The sequence below is a fragment of the Sipha flava genome, unplaced genomic scaffold (assembly GCF_003268045.1).
Source record: "Sipha flava isolate LNK unplaced genomic scaffold, YSA_version1 74_pilon_pilon, whole genome shotgun sequence".
In the NCBI taxonomy this organism is placed as follows: Eukaryota; Metazoa; Arthropoda; class Insecta; order Hemiptera; family Aphididae; genus Sipha; species Sipha flava.
In genome coordinates this window covers 1,061,967-1,074,825 of record NW_020273614.1, presented here as the reverse complement: position 1 = coordinate 1,074,825, position 12,859 = coordinate 1,061,967, and the positions used below count along the sequence as shown (strand labels likewise).

The window sequence follows — 12,859 nt, the reverse complement described above, 5'->3', positions numbered from 1 at the left end:
TTTTTAAATTTCAGTTCCCATAATATCAATACGATTCTTTAAGTATATATTGCGTTCTTAATAATCAACAAAAAAAATATTAAAAATTAGTTATTAATTAAAATCGTGTTCAACTTAGTGCAGATTACGCGCCTAAATGTGAATCAATATAACAGCTCTGCAGAGGGTAATACAACGCATTGTACTCGTGCGCATGCCTTACCGAAACCTTCGACCCGCACCTTTAGTAGTGCCTACAACACTACAGTCGTTTCTGTTCGTAAAAAATTGAAAAATAATTTTTATTATTATTTTTTTTAACTTTTCCGGCGTGAACACCGACGTGTTTTGAATATTATTTCCGTCAACAATGTAAGCAGATTTAAACGCACTAACACGATGATGATATTCGATAACGTTATTTGTACACTCAGTGTCCGCTCGCACGGACGTTTGACAATAAATACGTGCACCGAAATGTAATCGCAAACGTGTGGGTACGCCCCGACGTGTTGGTCTTGCGATAAAACAGTCGTTTCCATGTTCAAACCGCCAGGAGCCAACGAGTTTTACGGTCCGTGTGCAGTACAAGTTTGGCGGGACAAGATGTATGCACCGCGATACAATACAATAACAATATATAATACACAACAACGATTATTATTCATAAAACAAATCGTGTCACATCCGTATGATAATACATGAAAATATCGTGTGGACGCTATAATGGAATTCATCTCATCTTTTTTTTTTTCTCGTTTTCGTTTCTAACCATCGAGTTCCTGTACAATGTATAGTTGCTGATGTTACGCGGTCAACAAATGTTAAAGTTCCCATTAAAATGTCATGGTCTACTGATGCACTTTTTTATTCATCTAACAATCGATAATAACGAAGTACTACATGTAAATACTCGCTCTTGTCTCTATTTATCACAACTCTTTACATTTATCTCTAAATTTTTATAATAATTATTATTATATTAAATCTTATGACTCACCCTTTTTTTGAGCATCGATTGTTATTATTATTATTATTATTATTACTATTGTTATATTTTTTTACTATCGAAAAATATTCTTTTTATCATACATAAACTATTTTTTATAATACCGTTGCAATGCTTCATTGGCAAAGGCTCATTAAATTTAAATAATGTACATAAATTACTTAAGCATTAGGCATGGCTCCTAAAATATTTTGCAAGACACCTCAGAAAGTTCAGTAGCGGTTCGGTTAGACAAACTACCGATGATGACTGGACACCCATATAAGTAAATAAAAGTGTACCACGTACGTGTACCTGATAATTATATATGCAGTGGCGAATACAATTGAAATTGAAATTCCGGAAGGTTGCCGTTAATGACATCGTTTGAATAATATTATAAAATAATATTGTTCGCATTAATCGTCGCAATAAAAACGTGCGTTTTGACGTACAAGGAATTGGCAACAGACACGATATAATAAATTTTAAATTATATTCTACAACCACCGGTATTGCTTTATCTATTTGATACGTTGATTCCAAAACATTATTTTCGGCTTATTTACCTCGAAAACAAATAAAAACGTCTTTATACAAATGAGTTGTAATTGAAATTGGCATTCATAATAAAGCTTATGATTTTCGTTTATGTTTCATATAAATTCAACATTTTGAAACTAGTTAGTGTTAATGATTTCCTGGATCTGTCTTTTTTTTGGATTCATAACACCACATTTGATTGACTCCGTAAATTTTTCACCGTAAGTACAATATTCATAACTATTTTTCGTTCTATTTCTTATCGTGATCATTACTGGAAATCTTATCCCATCCAAAACATCAATATTTTTTTAGGTTTTTTTTCAATTTTATTACTTGAATTAAAATCCTAAATCTGCGAGTGCTTACATAGAGCGCTATTGGAAATTCGTCGCAATCCTTATGTCTGAGTATAGAACATAATCATTTCGTTATACTTCTTCGGCCGTCGGTGGTAAATATATGTAGTTTTCCAATTGTAAACAAATGGATCAATATTAGTACAAAATATTATCCACGTTGATTTATTTTCGAGAAACGAAACACGAGCATCACGTTTTTCTTCTATATACGATAAACAATGTTTTTGTACGCAATAATAATTTTACAACTTCAAAACACGTCGCGGGGAGCATCGGATGGTGATTTTTTTTTTTTAAAAAAAAATTTCGTTTTTACGCAATCGTCGTTTCGGCGAACGTTGACATTTGGTACTGTTGTAATACTCCTACGTATAATACGCGGGATCGTAATAATTAATAATCATCGTACTGTTTAAAGAGCTAAATCTATCTATACTTCAGTAGTTTGTTCACATGGTAATGTACACGGTATATATGTTAGGCGCACATTATATTGCCTCGTAGTTGTCACGATTTCTTCGTTAGTAGTTTGCTAAGTTTACCGTACTCTTTCACTTGTGTGTCACCGCTACTTCATAAAAGGCATATTAAAGCCGAGCAAATATTGCAGTAGTATAACTTATTACAACTTGGCTTTATATACAGGGTAATTCACTGTGGTGTTCAGTGATGCCGAATGAAATTGAAAACGCCAATTCAAATAATTAAATTTACCCACCCACTCCTTCCAATTTACCATCTATTCAAATCCCAAAACATTTCTTTTAAACATCATTCATAACTAATTGTAGTTATATAATATTCAATTATTAAATACACTATTTTAAATAGAAAATATTTGTCAAGTTATATATAAAAAAATTAATTTAAATTTTTTAACCATCATCATTTCAATTTTTTTTTAAACATTCTAATTTTCTAGGCAATTTAATTTAACTATATGGAGTGCGTGCTTAGCGCCAATGGTGATGTTTCGATATCAACGTAGGTATTAATTTTTATTTTAAATAAAAATTACAAAAGTTATTTTTTCCAACATTTCAAAAGATGAAAATATAAGTTTGCCTTTAAATATTTGAAGTAATCAACTTCTATTAAATAATGTAGAAAAAAAACACTTAAAGTTTTTCAAATATTATTTTCAGACCGGAAAAATGTATTAAATACGAATAGAAGCAAAAAAGTATTGTGTTGAAACTGATTTTCGGTCTTAAATTAAGTTCATCCTGTAGAATCGTTACGCTAATGTACGAAAAAAAAATTGTGAGATAAAACCAATTCAAATTTATTCTAGACCTTCCAAATTAATTTGTACTGCTAAAAAAGTAAAACGTCAAAATTACATTCAGGCGCGCCTGGGATAAGTAACTAGGTACTCGTACGTCTTTTTGATCTTTAAACTACATGTTGCACTCTACCCCTCCCAAGCAAAAAAGGTTTCGATGAAGACCCGGATGGTTGTTTCGATATAAAAAAACTACATGTTATAGATGGCCCTGCGTCGGTAATATTATCGCTTTGTATACGAATATAAGTTTTTTTCACTGACGTGGGTCGTCGTCACCGTTGCTCTGAAGTTAAAAAATTAAAAGTCGCTCGATAAAATGTTGAGAAAACGTTATGTATGTATTCGTCGATAATCACTTGATTGCTGGCCCCGCATCGCACGTTACGATAATAATAATGATTAAAAACCGGATTTACATACATTTTAAACTGTAAAATATGCATTCAAATATGCACTAAAATAAGTCAAAATAATAAAATATTTTAACGATTATTATATATTATATATGATTATAGGTAGATATTATAAACAAGGTATTTTATAATTATAAATATTATAAGAATATTATATTAACATTTAAAATTATAAAATGTATAGCATTATATTAATTTATTTTGATGTCTTTTGTTGATAAGGAGCTATTTTATTTTTAGAAATACCAAAACCTTTAGTATAAAGTCGATTCACGATGGGTATAATTACAATGAAAGTATTGCAACTAAAATAGGTTTCTGTAATTTCGAGTTCCAAGTTAATATGTGTTTATAATTAAATGACTTAATATTATAATCAGCAATTAAAAAGATTAAAACACTGTAAATAACTAAGAATAAAATTTAAGAGCATTCATAAGATGTTGTATTTGGTACTATTATTTTTTAGTACAGATAATGCTAGTGCACCACCGTATTTAGTTAATGAATTCAAAAGTAAAACATTTATTTTTAAAATTTCCGTTATACGAACTATAGTAAGGTTATAGTATCCTCAAATAATAATATTAATTTTTATAATTTATTAAAAAATATAAAAATCAGTGATAAACATAAATATGCATATTAAATTAAACATCAATAATATTAACTATATGCATATTGATACAAGTTATCAAGTAGTAATTATAAATATCGTAAATATACAACGGTCGAACAAAACTACTTCAACGTTCTAGTTGTTCAAAAACTGACAGTTACATTTTTGAACAAAATAAATGAATTTAAATTTGAGTACGTTCATACCATAAATTACAACCTGTTATAGGAAAAAGTTAAATATTTTGCTTCACTCAATCCTCGTTAAAAAATAATAAATTTAAAAACAAGTATATTTGTTGCATTTGGATATTATACTGTCTCATTTTTATTCATATATTATAAATGTAGAACACCATTTTAAAAAAATTATGAAAAATAAAAATTAAAATTGAGGGGGCTAGCATAATCAATGGATCTTCTACTCAAGGCTCTTATCCAATGTGTTTAGAAAACCAAAACTATTTTGGAAAATTATTTTTAATTTTTGGAATTTACAAAAATCAAAAAAAAAAACCACTAGGATTACGATAGCTGTTGCGTCATAAGTGCGTTTATTGAGTCGTGAAAGAGTCATTTTTTGCCTGGTTTTATTATATATTAAAACTTAAAACCTACTATTTAAGGCTTTCGGCAGAAACGATAAATTTTGTGGTACAAACCAAGTACAAACGATTGCCCCGAGTTTTTTAACGAAATCTCAAAAAAAAATGCTGGCATATCTCCAGCACCCCCAATTTAAAACATTTGTAACATTTTAAGGTTTTTGGTACAAACTATGAGTTTTGTGGTACAAACCAAGTACAAACGATTGCCTCGAGTTTTTTAACGAAATCTCAAAGGAGGGGTGCCGGAGACATGTACCTCGAATATTCTTTGAAACGTAAAATATAAACGTACTTATAATCTTTCTGTTTTTTCTCAATAGATTTTTGGACCGGTATATAAGGTATATATCTCTTAAAATATGTAAACATATGCAATACAAAATTTTGATATTTTATCAGTCAAGTATTGATTTATGGATACTCGTTGACTGCTCGTATATGACGTTGAAAATAGCAACATGCATTTTATGCAAAATCCGGTCTTTAATATGACGATACGTTTTTTTTTACCGGCGCGCATTTTTACGATGTTTTTCGAATGCCGTATTTTACGTTTTACCACCTACCACAACTCTCGCGTCCGTCATCGTACACCGCGGTGTAAGGTGCCCATAGACGAGAGGATTTTCAACGGATCCGTCCTGTGACGGATTAAATCGTTCGAAAAGTCCTACGGAGTGTGTATGTGGTCTTCTTACGGGTATCTAATCCGTCGGACCAATTCCGTACGAAATCGTCGCGGAACAATATTTTTTTGACTGTTCAGGAAAGCCGGGGAAGATGAATAAAAAATTAACTACAACCGGTTGCCGCTGCATATCAGTTAATACTTGTCATCTCGTGATTATTGACGAAAAATTATTCTCATCCGACACATGTTCGTACGCATACAGCATAGATAAATGTATTTGATGTTTAATAAATATTTTAAAATAATGTAAATATTTGATAAATGTTCACTAACCATTGGCTATACATTGAATTCAATATTGGATATTTATACGATTTTAAATCGTCGTTAATTTTTAAATAATTTTTTTCGGATAGTAACAAATTCCCATCGCATGTTTCAGGCTCACCATGAAAAATAAATTGTATATTCAATGTTGTATAATGTTTTTAAATTTTAATATTTAAATTCTAATCGTATACAAATATTGTTACAGTCATTAATATTAACCAATGCTGTGTAGGTCTCGTTGTACATAATTAAAATAATATCCAAATAAAGGGTTTAAAATGTACCCTACTACTTTTATTTTTTTTTTATTTCGAAGAAATATATACAATCTGTTATTTAAAACAATAAGTAAATTTGATAAAATAATATATAACAATAACATGATTAATGTGAGGAGGAAATTGTTCATTTACAACACCTCAGAATACTTTTTTTTCTTTTTTTTTTTTATTGCATATTAATTTTTATATAATTAATAAAGTAAATCTCTTGACCAATTCCTTTTAGCCGACGTTTAACATTAACAGGGAGAGATATGGATGACATATTTCGGATAAGAGAACCTGGGTGACTTATTAATTTGGTGTAGAAATGTTTGTAATGTATTTTTGAAAGTTCCTTGACGGTGAATATTTTTAGATCTTTGTGAAGAGATTCATTTGTGATGAACCACGGGGCTCCAGTTATGAATCTAAGATTAATAGACTGAAAAGTTTGGATGAGTCGTATATTAAAAGGTTTTGCGGGACCCCAAATTTGTATGTCATATGACCAGACTGGTCTAATTATAGCTTTATATATAAGAGTTTTGAATTTGAGTAACATTTTGGATTTGAGGAGTGGTCTAAGTAGATGGAGACGTGTGTTTGCCTGCTTGCGCTTGAACTTGGTATGTCATGTCCATGTGAGGCGCTTATCTAGAATGATTCCTAAGTATTTGGTTGGGGGTTGGGTTTGAATTGGTTTATTGTTAATTTAAAGTTGTGTGCATTCGTTACGATTTAAGGAAAAGTTTACTTGGACTGATTTATTTTCATTTATTTTGATTTTCCATTTTTTGGCCCAGTAGTTTATTTTATTTAGGTGTGGCTGGAGAGTGTTGACTGCAGCTATAGTGTCTTTTTTAGATGTTAAAATCGCGGTATCGTCGGCAAATGTAGCTAGTAAGGTTTTTCTAGAGGTTGGCATATCGGCTGTGTATATGTTATAAAGTATAGGTGAGAGGTCACTGCCTTAGGGGACTACTACTTTTATTGGTTTCATGTTAGAGTGTGAGTTGAAGTGGCGTACTACAAATATACGGTTTTCTAAATAAGATTTTTTTTTTTTTTTTTATTCAGCTTTTAGTATTAACTATTACAGCTCAACAATTATATTATCTACAACGTAATTAAATTAAATTAACAATAAGATATTGTATCATAATATTGAATAGGTATACAGAATAGAAAAAAAAAACCAAAAATATAATAATATTAATAAGGTTAATATAAAGATAAGGGCGTATAGATTACATAAATAGGTTGAATGCAATTGTTGGTAATTGGTTGTGATAATTTATGGGGAATTCGTAGTGAGTTTGTTTATTAGGACGGTGAGAAGGGAAAGTAGAGGGTTTAATAAGATTTTTATTTCAATCAGAAATGTAAATATAGTATCAGAAATAGTGTATGTTGGTTGCTCTGAAGATATGTTGGCATACGTTGGACCTACTTTGGTGTTGTTGCCATGATGACGAGTACAAGCTTCTTGCCTATGAGTATCTGGCATTTTTGTTTTTTTTTTTATTTGATAGTACCAATTTCTTGCGAATTGGGCATCCTTTATATGAGGCTGTGTGATCACTAGAACACAGAGCGCATTTAGCCAGGAGTGACCGGTCTTTGATACAGTTCGCAGTAAGATGGTCCTCACCACATTTGACGCACCTAGGGGAGTGACAACAGTAATTGTGGGTATGACCATATGCTTGACATTTAAAACACTGAGGTGGGTCATTAATTTTAGAGTGTGGTTTTTCGATGACTACAATGGAATGGAGCAATGTTGATATGTTGAAGATATTGTGGTTATTATTCTTAAGTGCCAATTCGACGTGGAAAAGAGGTAATGGACGTTGATTCTTTCTTATATTCACCACGCGTACCACAGAGTGTCCATGATCCGCCAGGGCATCGGAGATATCGGATAGAATAGTGGTATGATGTAAATTGCGAATTACAACCTTAAAGTGACGCATGTAATGGGGACGGAAGGTATGAAATTCCGCGCTAGTGCTTATTAGATACTTCGAAATGGTGGCGAAGGCAGGGTGACTGTTGGCCCTAATTATTAAATGAGATGGTGTGGACTTACAAGAAAAATCATTAATACCCGTGAGGTGTATTAATTTTTTATGAAACTCAGAAAAGTTTCTGATGTTCTTTACGTAAATCGCCGGCATATGAATGGACTTCAGTACGTTTTGACTTGGTGGTAGTTGCTCGCGCTCTGTAGCATTGGAGTTAGACGTAAATACGTCCGATACCAGCTCATCATTGGCCGTTGACAAAACAGCGAATCGATTTGGCGAGGTGAAAGATTTGGTTTTTTTCTCATGCTTGGGAGAGCTGGAGTGCGAAGACAAGTGTCGTTTAGAATTCGTTGCCGGTGATGATTGAAGCAATGCCATACTAATATATGTGAAACGGTTCGCTCCGTTACACACCCATTAAATATGTGTTGCGTAATAACGATCGGACTACTGTCATTAAACGTTGCCAATACGGACTACGGAGCGCGATAAGCACGTGATCCCGCGATGATGGACGAAACCGTACTGAAAAATAAGATTTTAGAATTAAATAATAGGGAGCAGGAAGAAAAAGCTTCAATTTGTAAAGGAGACCTTCGTGCCACACACGATCGAAAGCTTGGGTAATGTCTAAGAAAACTCCTGGACAGTATTGTTTGTTTTCGAAGGAAGTGATAATTTTGTCCATGATACGGTGAATTTGATGAACTGTATTGTGGTGAGTACGAAAACCAAACTGAGATTTTGGGAGAATATTTTTTTCATTAATTAAAGGAATTAGCCGTGAGGAGAATTTTTTTTAGATATTTTACCGAGAGTGGGAAGCAAACTAATGGGCCGATATGAAGTTAATAGATGTTTAGGTTTGTTAGGTTTCGGTACCATAATAATAATAGAGTGCTTCCCCCTACTACTTTAAAATAAAATACGTATTACATTCTTTCCATTTAATAAACTTAATTTTTACAACAAGAGCAAGTGATGATTGAAAATAAGGAAAACGGAGTGTTGAGAAACAGAGGTAAAAGTAATTAATATTATTTATTTTTCGTACTGAGGTTGCTTGAATATCGGAACGATAATCCGTTATGATGAAACTTTACATGGCATGTGAAATTTATAAGGTACAGTATAGTTCGTCTACGTTACTAAGGAAGTGATTACGATCAGTCGAGTGTCGCAGCACTCGTCGAATGCACTTTACAACTGTAAACACACAATAGCATGATGTACTAAATAATACTTCGTTTATCGGATACCTACATCCTCACGTTTAATTGACAGTGTCGCAATTCCAAAAAATTAATAGAACCAACTGAACATAAAATTTTATAGTGCTAGAGATACGGTTTTGATTATATTTATCTAAACGCTGAGAACATCAAATTAAAATCCAAACGAAAACATATAACGTTGTTTGTAAACGACCTTGCAAGGGTTCAGTATAAAAAATACAACGGAACACTTATAATAACTAAAGTTGTTCGACAAATCGTACGATTAATTACGACATGGCAATAGTAAACCAATTACGATCGGATGAAGATTTTTACCGGGTATAGTGATCGTTTCAAGAAAAATCGAATCGTTTGAACGCGAACGTCTGTATCGTTTTATTAATTATATTGTTCACGGAACACTGTGCACACAAATCGATTGCGGAAAACTGCGTTCACGGTCTGGCTGTCGAAATAAAATTAATATAACCGTCCACTTAATCGTCATTATTATTCGTGTAACGAAATCGTGGGCGTTGTTCGTCGACTGCCGTACACACAGGACGACAAGTTTGACAATCGTCTTAATACTCCCATCGGGATTTTCATGCGTAAACAACGCGGCGGTGTGTGTGTGTGTGTGTGTGTGTGTGTGTGTGTGCAATGAGCGCTCCGAATATGTCTCGGTCTTATTTGTTCGACGAATAAGAATTTAATAATTATTTCGTCTCCGCGCGCGTACGTTGTAAGCGGTACTGTAATATTGTGCATCAGTACACGCGTGTACGCAATAATACTACTCGAATGCGTCTCGATGAAATAATAACATATATTTATATACATATGTGTGTGTGTCTCAAATTTGATTCGGAACATTATTTTCTTCGCCGACAATAACCCACGAGTGTTTCAAGGGATTATATCGTTACTGAGATGACGTTAATTTTTTTAATTTTTTTTTATTTACGTTGTTTTAACATTTTACGAAGGAAAAAAACCAACAAACAGCTGGAAAAGCAGCAGTACAACGAGCGTGGGGGACGTATCGTAATAAAACATATTGAGCGACCTCACGGTCGTCGTCCCTTACACACCGGAATGAAATGTGAAAACAACCGCCTCGTCCATCTGACTGTTTACATCCCGTGATCGTACCGAACAGGATGAGGGCCTGTACTGTATCGCACTTAAAACACCTACATAGTTTTAAAGACCGACGGGCCGATTGTTTCACCCGTTTCACCCGCGCTGTATCCGGTCTGGGGCGAACAAAGGTCTCCGAGTTTGATCGCGGACGGACAATACGTAGGAACTATATATACGCGACCTAGTTCTGCAACTAAACGGTAGTTTTGAGAACAATGAACGCCGATAGACAACATTAAAACATCGACGCCGTAACCCGAGACCGTTATCGTATCCCTGCGCGTTTAAAAATAAAAATGTACGATTTTTGAGATATTATGCGCGAACCGCGAGTGGTAAACCGAAATGTTGATCGAACACAACGGCGACGGAGTGGCGCGTATAATCAGGTCCGTGCACGTATTTAAGTCGATTACTTATAGCAGTAACGTGATACTGGCTCTTTCGCGACGGTGTGCTACGGCTAGCGGACCTAACCCAGAGACGTTCTCGAGGCCGATGAGTTGTTGAGGGTAAAAAAGGGCTTGATCCTCTGGGCCTGTACTCCCGAGAGGACTCGTTGTCTCAGCCTTTTATACAAAATTAAAAAACATTCTCGTCTTAGAATCTTCTTAATGCTCTGAAATCCTTAAACCTAGAGAATTTATTTCTTAATATTACTATGGCTCTTCAGATATTTATTACAATACCTGCTATAGTAGCAAGTTCTAAACGCTCTTTCCCAGTACTAAAAAGAGCAAAAAAATTATTTACGTGTAACCACGTTTCATGACAGACTATCGAGCAGGAGTGTCAGCAGTGGTCAGTAATAAATGGTCAAAAATACCAACTTGGACAATGTTATCTATGAATTTGTCATGAAAACATCCAGAAAGGGTACACTGTAACTGAACTTATCCTTTTTTTTTTTTGATAATGATATATTCTATTTAATATTGTCATCAATGAATAAAATATTTTAACTAATCCAAATATTATATGGTAAGTATAATATAGGTTTTTGACGTTAATATATTAACCAATTTGAATATTTCTATCGTGCTAATTAGTACTAATTATTACTTAAGTAATATGTACATCTTGGCCAAATAAGTATAAATAAAGGGGAACTTGAAATCAACCAGTCCCAAGGCACTCAAAAGTTTTCGCTGGCCTATAGCGTCTTCGGTTTACTCCCCCCCCCCCCCTTCATGGCCTTTTTTTGTCTTCAGATTGTTGTTATTTATTATTTTTATTACACTAAAATAATACATAAATGTGAATATAAGTATGAAATTTGCCATCCCCAATAAAAGGTTCTAAGAGATGTCACTGACCTAACCTCTGTTTAAACTCGAATGATTGAAAATACAACATCACACGCATGCGTTGGCGTGTTACTGGAGTGAGTGATCTGCACCAAGCATGTGTAGTATATGCTTAAGACTTGACAATAGATACACTGAAAACACAAGAGATGAGTCGGCAAATATAACATTGTCATGCGCATACAATCGATATTGTAGTATAGTAGTCGCAATAATAATAATAATAATATAGGGCACATTGTATTGCAAACTACTAAATTGAATTGAATTAGAAATGTCCGTGTTTGAGAAGTGCCTCCCGAAAATTGTCGGGTGAAAATATTATACGTTGATGACTAACGAGTTTTGTATTATTTTTCTAAATTGGAGCAAATAAAATAGAGAACAAAAAAACCATCGAGTGGCGTAAATATTTCAAACCCTGTACGATATAATTTAACTAAACATACTATATTTGCAAAATTCATATTTGATTTTAAATAAAAAATAGAAAAAAAAATTTAACAATAATTCTTAATGTTTAGGTTATTTGTATTATGTTTATGTTTATGTAAGGTATTTGAGTCACTAATAAAATAAATACGAATAATCTTCTAAGTTCTATTTATAGTGAAATATATTCATAACGGTGTATCTTTAATCGTTATTCATTGCCAACAAATTTATTATTGTTTTCGATTTTGAAATTAGTTTTAAATGTATTGATTTTATAAAAATTATTATTTTTATCCTATGACGAAACTTTACGGAAGGAAAATTTCATCAAAAGTCTCATATTAAAAGCTATTTCGTTATTTCATATGTTTCAAAATTGAACCAGAAAAGTAATTATATAGAATATATTTATGTGATTTGATCGGATAATTCTTTCTTATATGAGCTATATACTAACAGTAAACTGAGAAATAGTTAAAAATGTTATCCAAATTATAATTTCATATCCCATTTATTGACCTTTTTCTATCTTATTCAGTATTTGACGCGATGCAATAGGAATACATTAATAAAAAATAAACGATCTTACATTCTTGCAATAAGATATACTTAACATATATATAAGTGTACATAATACATTAACCTATTATTCCTCGAACAATTTAGAACTAGTATAAAAAAATACCTGTCAGTGTTATTTA

The 12,859-nt window shown here is 32.6% G+C and overlaps 1 protein-coding gene across 6 annotated transcripts in view; it reads left to right on the top strand.

The window, feature by feature from the left end:
- LOC112692512 (cardioacceleratory peptide receptor) overlaps positions 1-12,859 on the top strand; it is a 342,250-nt gene that overhangs the window by 255,554 nt on the left and 73,837 nt on the right. The gene's annotated exons all lie outside the window — the stretch shown is intronic.